Source organism: Mobula birostris, chromosome 19, assembly GCF_030028105.1.
Source record: "Mobula birostris isolate sMobBir1 chromosome 19, sMobBir1.hap1, whole genome shotgun sequence".
NCBI classification, from domain to species: domain Eukaryota; kingdom Metazoa; phylum Chordata; class Chondrichthyes; order Myliobatiformes; family Myliobatidae; genus Mobula; species Mobula birostris.
In genome coordinates this window covers 29,198,767-29,209,548 of record NC_092388.1, presented here as the reverse complement: position 1 = coordinate 29,209,548, position 10,782 = coordinate 29,198,767, and positions in this window count along the sequence as shown.

The following is a 10,782-nucleotide window of genomic DNA, read 5'->3' as shown; positions in this document are numbered from 1 at the left end:
TCAAAAAATTAGAAGTTAATACAAGCCTTATTAGAATGTTATTACACTGTCTGTTGTTACCCTTTTGCAGATGCATTAATATTTAACTCGTATAATGAATCATATTCTTATTCAAACATTGATTTTGCATTAACCAACATCCAACAATAACAATAATTTCAAAGTCTTTAAGGCTTGTGCAGCATGGTGCTTATAACTACAGAAGATGCTGAATAGGAAGAAGGTCAAGGCAAGGTCTTCTTAATAGCCCATCACTAATATCTTGATATAGTCGTAAGAGTCATAGTGTCATACAGAATGAAAACAGGCCTTTTCAACCCTACTAGTCCTCGCCAACCAAGATGCCCATCCAAGCTGGCCTCATTTGTCCATGAGTGGCACATATTCTTCTGAATCTTTCCCATCTGTGTACCTTCTCAACCTGCTGTTATTGTACCCACCTTAACTATTACCTGTCATCTTATTCCACATATGTACTGCCCTACGGTAAAAAAGGTGTCCCTCAAGTTTCTTCTAAATCTTCCCCTTTTCACCTTAAGCTTGTGCCATCTAGTTCTTGATTCCCCAAACCTGGGAAAAAGGCTGAGTACATTCATCCTGTCTATGACACCAATGATTTTATGCACCTCTATAAAATCACCTTTCAATGTCTTAAACGCCAAGGAAAAGTGTCCTAGCTTGTTCATCCTCTCCCTATAACTCAGTCCTTCAAGTTGTGTCAACACCTTTGTAAATCTTTCCTATACTCAGTTTAGTACCATCCCTCCTGTAACATGTTTACTAAAACTGAACACAATATGTGTGGTCTCACCAATGCCTTGTACAACTGCAACATAAAATCCCAACTTCTTTACTCAATGCCCTGACTGATGAAGGTCACCCTGTCAAAAGCCTTTTTAACCATCTTGCCTACCTATGACTCCACTTTTAGGGAACTATGTACCTGAGCTCCATAGGTTCCACAAAACTCATCAGGGCTCTTTTGTTTCCTATGAAAGTCGTACCTTGATTTGACTTTTCAAATTGTAACTTTTCCTACTGATGTGAATTAATCTTCATTTGTCATTCCTCAGCCCACTTACCCACTGAACAAATTCCCACTGTAATATGTTATAGCCTTGTTTACTCTTTATAATACCATCTATTTTAGTGCCATCTTGATTATGTTGACATTATGATGTTTTCCTACATCTTACTTGTGGAAACATCTGTAATTCTGAAGTACAGAGTCAGGCACTCTGTGAGATTGGGAAAATAGAAGCTATAGCATTTGTCATTACAGTTCTGTGTAACTAGTCGTATACAGCCGGACCTGATTTTCTTTTGAAAAACTCACACTTTGCAATATAGAACCATAGAACCATAGAACACTACAGCACAGAAAAAGACCTTTTGGCCCTTCTAGTCTGTGCTGAAACATTATTCTGCTAGTCCCATTGACCTGCATCCAGTCCATAACCCTCCAGACCTCTCCCACCTATCTCCTATCCAATTTATTCTTAAAACTTAAAAGTGAGTCCGCATTTACCACATCAGATGGCAGCTCGTTCCACACTCCCACCACTCTCTGAGTGAAGAAGTTCCCTCTAATGTTCCCCCAAACCTTTCCCCTTTCTCATTAAAGCCACGTCATCTTGTATTTATCTCCTAATCTACACTCCAAGGAATAAAGTCCTAACCTGTTCAATCTTTCCCTGTAACTCGGCTCCTGAAGACCCGGCAACATCCTAGTAAATCTTCTCTGTACTCTTTCAAACCTACTGTTATCCTTCCTATAGCTAGATAGCCAGAACTGTACACAATACTCCAAATTTGGCCTCACCAATGTCTTATAAAACATTCCCATAACATCCCAACTCCTATACTCAATACTTTGATTTATGAATGTCAGGATGTCAAAAGCCTTCTTTACAACCCTGTCTACCTGTGACACCACTTTCAGGGAACTATGTGTCTGAACTCCCAGATCTCTTTGTTCCTCCGCACTCCTCAGTGCCCTACCATTTACTGTGTTGATCTTTTTTGACTGTTGGTGAGTTCTGTTCTCAGCATTTTGCCAGGGGTCTTTTGGATTGAATGACAATCCACTGTGGACTGCTTTCCACCCCCACTCTGACCTCTCTGTCTTTATCCTCTTTCATCCTCCCACATTGTTTCAATGATGCACAATATTAGCTCAAGGGATAACCCCTCATCTGATGTATGGATATTAATACTGCATATCACTCCCACAATGCACACTCCTGGTTTGTTTTTCACTCTTTTTAGATATTCATATGTTCATACAAACTTATGAATATATTGATTAGAGTGGGAGCAGACTACTTAACCTTTATCCTTGCCCTACCACTTACTGAGATCTCAACTTTACAATCTTCTTGCTTGGCAATATCTATCTTTTATTTGCCTTAAAATTATTCAAAGACTCTGCTTTCACCCACCCTATGAGGAAGATCATTTCAAAAACATTACAGCTCTCCGAGGAGAAGAGCATTTACCACATCCTCATTTTTTTGATCTGTAACCCCAACAACTAGGCGCTTACCCCTTCCATCCTCATAGTCCTAGGTTGTGCAACAAGAGGAAATAACCATGTGTGTCTGTTTAGACCGCTAATAACAGAAAAGGCCGCCATTCAGCAATATGGTTCACCACTACATTCACCAGTATTTCTCCCCAGGAAACCTAAATATTTCTCTTCCCACTTTAAAAGTCTACCGTTTTGTACCATCAGAAGATTTAGAATTCACCAGACAACCGGGTGACCCGTTGGGCACCCTTTGAGAGAAGGGTCGTGCAGTCTGATGTGACCAGAATGAACATTAAATTTCCCTGAAGGCCATTGCTATCACTTTGCTTTGGAAATTAAGGAAGAAAAACTCAGTTTATTAAAGAAGAAAGACGTGTAGCAAGACAAATATGGCTCCTCCTCGTTTAACGAAGGACACTTTTGATGACAACATTTCTGGTTGATCTGCCACCCTTCAAGCATACTCTAACGTTTTCATTTATTTTTCCCCGGCTTAAAGCCACATACATCTGACCATGCTGGAATACCGGTTTCTCCAGATAAATCAACACATTCTCCATGTAGTCTTGACGAAAGGTCTCGGCCCGAAACATCGACTGTACCTCTTCTTATAGATGTTGCCTGGCCTGCTGCGGTCACCGGCATTTTTTGTGTGTGTTGACTGAATTTCAGCATCTGCAGATTTCCTTGTGTTTACATTCTCCATGGTTTGGCCTTGTACCTTATGTATAGTCATAACAAAGCGTGACTGTATCGGGAACTGGCTCCGCTGAAGAGGGACATCTTCCCCTTCTGATAAACTGAGAGTAATTCTTGGGATCATGACAATGTCATTCTTGAACGAACCAGTATTTATCTTTGCTATGATGAGATTGTCGTGCAGTTCTTCCACCATCATTTGTGTTCCATTGCAGAGCCTTGTTGGATCCAAGTTCTTCATTGAAATGATGGGAGATCCCCTCTTCAATTCCAGTTTATGTGGTGGCAATCCAGAGAATTCGACCGAATCAAGGAATTCTGTTGAAAAATGAGTGGCGTTGGCTCCTTCACTTTCCGCATTGAAGGAACAGTATTCTTTCATGATTCCAGAGAAGCGTCTAGTGCATGTGAAGTTTATTTTTTGCATCATTTCATTGAGAGGAACCAAGATAAAATTCCTCAAGAACAGTTCTGCAGGATTGTTGAATGCCAGGTAGATGAAATCAATACATTCTTCCCTAGTTTTTGCTGGCAGAATCATATCTTCAGGTAATTCGATTTCATCGTTTTCATTTTTCTCTATCTTGTCTTCTCCAACATCCAATAAGAACTCAAAATATTGTCCTTCTCCCTCACTCAATCGCATGTTTCTCTTCAATTGAAACTTGATGAATCTTCTCCATAAGTAGGATTTTTTTATGCACGAATTCTCCACATCGGCATCATTTCCTCATTTCACAACTGCTAGAAGCTGATGGAAATTGCCATAGCAAATGGTTAAATTACCCCCGAAGGCCTCATTCTTGCCGCATACATCACGAAGAGTCCGGTCCACGGCTTCGAAGCTCTCCCTCCTAATCATTGGGCACTCATCCCAGACAAGAAGTCTCGCATTTCGGAGTAAATTTGCAGTAGTGTGGTTTTATCGATGTTACAAAGGGCACCTTCATCGACTTTGAGGAGTATCTTGAATTTTGAGTGCGCTGTCCTACCACAAGACATCAATGTTGCTGCAATACCAGGTGATGCTACAGCAATAGCAATACCTCCATCTCCCCTAACTTTAGCGAGGATCAAGTTGATGATAAATGTCTTGCCCATACCTCCTGGTGCATCAATGAAAATCATTGAAGAGAGACTCCTTTCCAAGCAGTCACACACATATTCATATACTTCTCTTTGCTCATTATTCAATAGGAGCTCCTTCTGTGAAACAAATTCCTGCTGTTTGTCTCTGTTGTATTGTAGTTCACGCAATAATTCTAGATTGCCAGAGCAATGGGATTATGAAATTATATGCAAATCACCTCCTCGTTCTTTCAACACAATGTGCTGTGATCTTGCCTCAGGTTTGGTGCTGTTCAGTATAATGACAACAACGTGGTTGGCAATTTGTGCATTAAATCTTCTCTCATGTTTAAATACGGTCTCCGGTCAGGATCAGTGACAATGGACACCTCTGGCATGCCTCAAATTTGTTCTTTTGAAAGTCAAAGGGACGCAATGTACGGGTTTCACTGTCGTAGTAAATTTTCCAATAATTCAACAACCTCACGTTGAATTCCATCATTCTGTAATATCCCCATTCTCAATTCTGTACTGTCTTGAGGATCCATGAAGTAAATTTGAAGGAATCGGGCTTGCTGGTTGGGGTCTAGCATTAAATGTCTGATGTAATGATGGATTTGGCCTTGAATAATCACAGAAGGATTCCACTCATTCCTCGTTGGAAAGACTTCTTTGGCACCAAAGAACGTCATTTCAAAGAGGCAATTGTATTGTCTGATGTTCTTCCTGAACTCATTTGCAATAGGTTCATCATTGCTGTATAAATTGAAGAGTTTATTGGGTAGAGGTTGCAAATTGCCTATCCTGACCTTTCCCTTCATACAGCAGAAATTTGCGGTTTCTCCAGTGAATAGGAAGGCACGACAGTGAGGGCATACTCTGGTCATAGTACCAGCATCAGCAGAAATGTCACGGCGTGCGAGTCGTGCATTTTGCCTTGCTCTTTCTCTGTCGAGGTATTGTCGTTGAAAGCGGGCATTGTTGTCTGCAGCAACTCTCGCAATAATTACTCTTTGCCACACATTCTTGAGTTGATTTTTCCTTTTCTCCTCTGTCACTTCCTCTCTCCTCCTTCTGTGCCTGTTTTTGTCATTCTGGAGACGCACAGCCGTTTCATCCCCCGTCTCTTCATCTCTTCTGCCATTTGTTCTTTGCCTCTGATCCATGAGACGTGCATTTCTCAGATCCTTTGTCTCTTCCTCTCTCCTCTTTCTATACCAGCTGTCATCATTCTGGAGACATGCAACTCTTTCATCCTTTGTCTCTTCATCTCTTCTACCATTTGTTCTTTCTCTCTGATCCGGGAGTCATGTGGCCCTGGCCTGATCTGATTCTTGTTCTCTCCTCCTTCTGTGCTTATTTTTGTCATTTTGGAGACGTGCATGCCTCTCCTCCTCTGTCTCTTCTTCTCTCATCTCTTTTGTCCTTACTCCTTGATCCTGGAGTCGTGCGGCCCTGACCTCATCCAATTCTTGTTCTCTCCCTCTCCTTACTGCTTCCCGATGATGTTTGACATAATCTCTTGAACATAATGTCCCCTTTCTCTTTCCATGTAGCATAATTAGGCTGACCATATTTTTTTACCTTAATGCTGGATAGAAGATATGAAGCAGTAACACCAAAGCCTCTAGGATGCTGATTTCTCTTGATGATGTGGTTGGCACTCTCTGAAATGGATGTGATGTAGTCACCGCTGTCCTTTGACTGCAGCAAAGGGTTTGATGGGTGTTTCGAAGTACTTCATTACAATAAGATTTAATTGCCTCTTATTGATGGGTCGCAGTTTGATCTGTCGCAATCCAGCACATGCTGATGGTGATTAGCAGAATGTGACTGCTCTAAATAGAGCTGCCCTGCCCTTTTGCTGTGGTTGGTGTCGCTGCTGTGAGGATTGTGAGGTGCTGCTGAGGCTGGCCATGCGCATGCGTCATGGTGTCGCATCGTGATTTCCATGAAAGCTGGAATGGGGTGTGGAAAGCGAGACCTGTTGACGAGTGAGCAATTTTATACAAATATAACCCTGACTTTTGCATGCATTCTGAAAGTTAGCGCATTTTAATCCACGTATTCGAAAGAAGTGCCACTGTAATGCACCATTTTGGCTAATATGTGGGAACAAACAGAAAAACAGAATGAGAATTTTAGTAATGTATAGATTCTTTCAGTGCCCAAGTTCAATTTGTATAAATTGAATGAGACAGGCTGGGCTCTCGGTCTTGAGCTTGGAGACAGGCTGGGCTCTCGGTCTTGAGTTTGGGGACAGGCTGGGGTCTTGGGTCTTGAGGCTGGAGGCTGCAGGCTGGGGTCTTGAGTTTTGGAATGCGGAGGCTGATAACTCGGAGGCTGGAGCTCAGAGACAGACTGGGAACTGTACATCAACATAGAGCCAGGACTTATCCTTCAAAAAGCCGGGACTCATCTTTAAAATGACACTAACATGAGACGGGTCAGTATATAGACATAGAGCTGGGACTTATCCTTAGACAAGCCAGCATTTAACTTTATCTCTACACCAAGGTGGGACAGTTCCATCTGTCCGGTAACGGCAGAACGACCGGACTTACCCAACAGAGGCAAAGACAAGACAAGACAAAACAGGACCCACCCGCAGGGCAACAGCAGAACGGCCTGACTTACCCCACGGAGGCGAGGACAAGAAGAAACAAGCACCAAAGGATGACAGGAAGTTCCATCTCTGCATCGGGGTTGCTCCAAGTCACAGTTCGGCCAGCAACCTCAGCTGACTACGGAAACAGCCGGATCCCTACCTAGCTCAGAGTGGCTGGCAGCCACTCAACTGGCCCGGGAAACAGTCAAATCCATACCGCAACAACAGCTTCGATTACCGACAGCAAGGCTCCATGAAGCGATGGTTCTTTAACATGGCCTAAAGGTGGCAAGTGGCCGCTCTAGCCTTCCACTGGCAGGTTGCTCCCAGGGAATCTTGACAAGACAAACCAGCCCACCACAGTCGTCCACAGGGCTACTTATATTCCAAGCCTCAAGATGGGAATCAGGTGCCTATGATTAACCCAACCTAAATAAGGGACAGCTGGAAGACCTGGAGTCCTGAGTCCACAAACCAGACCGTGAACCAGAATGCGGACTTCACAGACCGGACCATGACACAGGATGGTAGTAGAGGGAGGAGGTGTAGGGGAAGGTATAGCACTTGTTCTGCTTATCACGATAAGTACCAGGAGGGAGATCAGTGGGAGTGGACAAGTAGACAAGGTAGTCATGTAGGGAGCAATCCCTGTGGAAAGCAGAAAGTGGATTGAAGGGAAAGATGTGTTTGGTGGTGGGATCCCATCAGAGATGGCGGAAGTTACGAGAATTATGTGCTGGACATGAAGGATGTTGTGTTGGTAGGTGGGGACAAAAGGAAATCTATTCCTGGTAGGGTGGTGGGAGGATGGGGTGAGAGCATATGTGTGCAAAATGGAAGAGATGCATTGGAGAGCAGCATTGAGTGTGGAGGAAGGGAAGTCCCTTTCTTTGAAAAAGAAGGACATTTCCTTTGTTCTGGAATGAAAAGCCTTAACCTGAGAGCAGATGTGATGGAGATAGAGGAATTGAGAGAAGGGGATGGTGTTTTTACAAGTAACAGGGTGGGAAAAGGTTTAGTCCAGGTAGCTGTGAGAGCCTGCAGGTTTCTAATGGTCAACAGTAGATAAGCTGTCCCCAGAGAAAGACAGAGAGATTGAGAAAGGGGAGGGAGGTGTTGGAAATGGACCAGGTAAACTTGAGGGCAGGATGGAAGTAGGAGGCAAGGTTGATGAAGTTGACAAGCTTTGCATGGGTGCAGGAAGCAGTGCCAATGCAGACGTCAATGCAGTGTACGGAAAGTGAGGGATGAACACCAGTGTAGGCTTGGAACATAGACTGTTCCATGTAGCTGACAAGAAGGCAGGCATAGCTGAGGCCCATGTAAGTACCCATGGTTACACCTTTTGTTTGAAGGAAGTGGGAGGAGCCAAAGGAGAAATTATAAAGAGGGAAGACAAGTTCCGCTAGATAGAGGAGAGTGGTGGTGGAGGGGAACTGGTTGCATCTGGCCTCCAGAAAAATCGGAGAGCTTTGAGGCCTTCCTGGTAGAAGATGTAGGTGTTTCGGGACTGGACATCCATAGTGAAAATAAGATGATGGGGGCCTGGGAACTTGAAATCATTAGAAATATCCAGAGCATGTGAAGTGCCATGGATGTAGGTAGGAAGAGACTGAACTAGGGAGGATAAAGCAGAGTTGAGGTATGCAGATATGCATTCAGTGGGGCAGGAACAAGCTGAAACAATGGGTCTACCAGGACAAGCGGGTTTGTGGATCTTGGGTAGGAGGTAGAAATCGGAGGTGCAGGGCGCAGGAACTATGAAGTTGATGCTAGTGGATGGGAGATCCCCAGTGCTAATAAGGTCAGTAATGGTATGGGAGACAATGACCTGGTGCAACTTAGTGGGGTCCTGTTCAATGGGTGAGTAACAGGAGGTGCCTGAGAGTTGTTGCCTAGCCTCAATAAGGTAGAGGTCAGATAACTAAACTACTACATCGCCCACCCCAACCCCCACAACCCCCATCAGAGGGTTTGATGGTGAGATTTTGGAATACTGCCTCCTCAAACATGTTCACTTATTTTACTCAATATTTGTTCATGAGATACCTTGTAGATACCTTCTAGATAATGTGATAATGTGCTTGGTACTTCCAATGCCTTACGTCTGGCGCACATTAATTACTTCAAAAAATTCCAAGACTATGTTGACCTTGCTTGATTAATTGTTTTTCTGAGTGCCATTTTATAATGTCCTGACTAACAGCTTCCCACATTTCCAGTAACATATTAAGCTAAACAGCCTATAGTTTACTGTTTTCTTTCTCTGTTATTTACCTTTGGATTTGTTGTTTTCTGGACCAATGAAACTTTTCCCAAATGTAGGGCACTTTGGAAATAAAATCAGTACATCAACTAATTCACCATTCACTTTACTTAAGAACCTCGGAATAAGTCCCTCTGACACAAATACAGGGAAAGTGAAAGATCAGACAGTTTGCTCAGTCTCATCTCCCTGGTCCTCAGCTTGCAATTTTACTTGTGATTATTTTTATTTTGTATTTCCTGAAAGGTCTACCTTAACTGAAAGATCCCTTAACCAAATTAACATAACGTATATGTTTCCTTAATCTAATTTGCCAGATCACTTGTGATAACTCCCATAACAGCCCTTAAAGCTAGTAGTTTTGGACCCTTTACTTCCCTCCTTCAAACTGATTAACATCCTGTTGTATTAGAATTGCTGCTACGTAGGCCACCATCATGATAAGTTTATTAATTATCCTAAACCTCTCATTGAACTATACCAGATGTGTTATAATCTTCTCTTTGATTACCCCCAGAATGTACTGTTCTAAGAAACTATTCTGAAAACACTCTTCAAGCTTTTTATTTGGGCTTCCTTTGAACATTTGATTTTTCCATTTGATATGTAAATTAAAATCCCTCATGATTATCTCCATTTTTCTTGAAACACATGACAAGCAAGATCTTCCTCCTCATTGGGCTTGGCAAAGCTAATTATTGACAGGTCAAAGTGTAGGCTGTCAAAAAGTCCATTCAATCCTACCATTGGTCTCTCACAGAAGTGGGATATCAAACCACGCTATCTAACGACTTTTCTGAGTAATCGGAAGCCATTGTTGATCCATCTCCTCTTCTGCATTTTGCCCTCACATCATCTCATTCCCACCACCACCACTCTGCAGTAACATTTTTCTTTGAATTAAAGATTCATTTTTCATGCTGCCTGACCTGTTGAGTTCCACAAGCATTTTGCAAGTTGCTTAATGTTCAAAAAGTTTATATATATAAAGGCTATGGGTTTCAATCATAAATAACAAAGTGTGAGTTCATTATCACATTAAGAAAGAAAACACTCAAGTTTTGTAAGTAATGAATCTGGATTTGTGAACATTTCATAAATTACACCTGTTGTGGTAAATTAAACATCAAGGAACTGTGAAAGAAGTATTATTAGCAGAGTTTTATGACAATCTGTTTTTGCATCTAACACAGCTGGTGCCTCTTCTTCGGGTGCCCAAGAAGTACAGTGTGAGCTGATTCAATGGCTATTGCCCAGTTGCACCTACGTCTCCTAAGATGAAGTGCTTTGAGAGGTTGGTCATGTCCAGAACTAACTCAGCAAGCTTCTAGTGCAGTTTGCCTATCACTACAATATATCTACAGTCGATGGAATCTTACTGGCTCTCCACTTGAGCATGGATCACTTGAACAATACAAGCACCGATGTTGAGCTGCTGTTTATTGATAACAGTGTTCAACACCATCATACCCTCAGCATTAATCGTCAACCTCAAAAACTTGAGCCTTGGTACTACCCTATGCATCTGGATCCTTGCCTTCCTGATCAGGAGACGACAGTCAGTGCAGATAAGAAAAAACACGTTCTCCTCACTGACAATCAACACTGCTG